At 32.2% G+C, this 2,537-nt stretch overlaps 1 protein-coding gene across 1 annotated transcript in view; it reads right to left on the bottom strand.

Annotated features, from left to right (window-relative positions):
• The window catches only part of LOC109538313 (exoglucanase B), a gene marked incomplete in the record, with an annotated part of 30,276 nt that overhangs the window by 11,179 nt on the left and 16,560 nt on the right, over positions 1–2,537 (bottom strand).

The following is a 2,537-nucleotide window of genomic DNA, read 5'->3' as shown; positions in this document are numbered from 1 at the left end:
ATTGTGTGCTTAATTTAGCCGGGGCCCACCTGATTGCAGCGAGCGGTTTGAAATATCAAATTAATTGTGTATCGAATTAAATATGCAAAGAAAATAAAATAAAGTATTTTCAGGTTTGATTTTTCTATGGATGTCTATGAACGCGTGTGAGTTCGTAATCGGTTAATTGGAATTATGATGAGAATCGGAAAAGTAGTAAAAATATATCATCAGGGTATTACTAATTACTGTCTATTTTATATTAAATAGTTAAGTATAGTAAATGATTTGTCTACATAAAATAGTTAAAGGAAGTGCTAACACAGGGTGTCACACCGGGAACCGCCGCGATCGATTCTGGCAAACTGTAATTAGGGGGAATCTCAAAATTGGACAGTCTGCCAAGTCATTGGGGGCAAACGGTCTAAAATTCTTTCAAGATGGCCGGTATAACCGGAAGTAGGTATCAACTTGATTATTTTAAATGGAACACCCTATATATTCTTACATTTTTAAATTGCACTCCAAATTCTAAATATATTTCATGTATAATCTCCTATACCTAAGTCTAACCGTTTTAAATATATTTGAAATTTTATGTAAAAAATGGCAGTTGCAGCCAGGGACCCGCACCGGAACCGATATGGACACAAAACCGGAACGGTACCGTTTTTTTTTTGAACCGCAACCGTAACTGAACTCATATTTGATATTAACACACTGTTAGGTGCTGAACCGGAACCGAAATATTTTACTTCGGTCTTTTTTCGGTTCTGCTTGAAACATTTGAAAGAAATTACTGTACATTTTACAAGCAAATGAAAATAATCATTTATCCTATAGTTCTTGGAATCGTTTTAATAGTCGGCGCAGCGACGCCGGCAAAGGAAGGATAACTTGAGTACCTAATATCCTACCGATTAATTGCCACTTCACTGCGCAATTTGGAAATGAAAAAGTTGGCATCCTCGACATTTACAAAACAAAAATAACTCTATACGGTTACAATATATGCGCTTACTGATGCCTACAATTATGGGTCGAAAAATAACAAATGTTGCTCACGGGCAGTTTGACTTTATTAAAATAGAAGATAAATCTGTTTGCAAATAGTGTCAATAAAGGTAGATAATTGGAAAATGGACGATAGAGAAGTTATGCTATTATTGACCATTTTTGCTAGAAGGACATTCAACTTGGGAACTTTAATATATTTGACAACAGCCCAACATATCAAATTTTTAAAATAACTGATTTAAATGTTATGAAATAGTCCACAATTTTGCTTGAAAATTTTAAATTTAGTTTAAATTTAACAACAGAAGTAGTCTTTTTTTACTAATAGCGATTGAAACAATCCTAAAGACAAAACTACTAAAGAATCGGAATTTAAAAAAATGAACTGAATGTTATTGCTCTTCTGAATGTAGAAATTTTACTTAAACAAATATTGTCGAAATTAATTCGTAGTATTTAAATGAATAAATAGCTACTACAGAATTTATTTCCGATAAATGTAATATAGAAAAAGATTTTACTTAATTAGCATTTAAGAATAAAGCAACTAAATTTTGAAATAGAACTAGAAGACTTACTATTAATTAGAGAACTTCCTAATATAGTAAGTAAACCCGAATAATATATAAACAGGTTTACTATAGCCGAAATTCACTATAAAACATGCTTTTCCACACTATGTGTTACTAAATCTAATTTTAAATTATTTATTAATCCCCATGCAGGTATTTGAATAAAAGAAATAAAATTTATTAATAAAACAAATAGAAAATGGACCCAATCTTGTGATATACCAAATAATCAGATATTTTATTAAGCACATGTCTAGTGCAAACGCTGAAGCTTTAGTAATTATTCGTTCATTTTAATCTATAAAAAATAAAAACAATTATATTTTAGACCCGATCTTACGTGGTAAACCGGGCAAAACCTCGAAACATTCACTGTAAGCAAGTTATTAAAAATTTCGATATATAAACTAGATTCATTTTACCCAAAAAATCAGAGTAGTTTTATCGGACAAAATCTTTTTTCCTTATAGGAAAAATTAACCCTAAGCCGGCTCACTACACAACTCCACGGTATTTAGTTACCACAACATTTACATAGTTTAAATATACGTCCACCACACTATATAAATTACTGCTGTTAAAATCACAATTAATTCATTACAAAAAAAATAAGTATTCTCACCCATTGTAACTGTACGAAAAAAAGATATATTCAACGGGAAGGAAAAATAACTGTAGAAAAAACTCAGAAAACAAAAATTCTTTGCAATATATTCATTTTTGAAGACACTGTTTACTCATTAAACAACATTCCGTAAGCACCCAGAGCAAGAGCCAAATCTGCTTGCTCCCAGAAGCGATGGTAGGTGATGGTGGGGGCTGGTCCACCGTTCAAATAAGACTCCAGCTGGCTCCAGTTGGGATCGTTCTTGTACCATGAACGAATACTAATGAAGGTTGACGAAGAGTTTATGTAATCTCCATTGGGGTAAGCTCCGGACCATCCAGATATCGGGATATATACCTGTA

This window comes from Dendroctonus ponderosae, unplaced genomic scaffold, assembly GCF_020466585.1.
Source record: "Dendroctonus ponderosae isolate FM_Combo_2020 unplaced genomic scaffold, Dpon_F_20191213v2 Dpon_F_20191213_2, whole genome shotgun sequence".
NCBI classification, from domain to species: Eukaryota; Metazoa; Arthropoda; class Insecta; order Coleoptera; family Curculionidae; genus Dendroctonus; species Dendroctonus ponderosae.
Note: the sequence above shows the minus strand (reverse complement) of the source record. Positions and strands in the feature narration are given on the sequence as shown.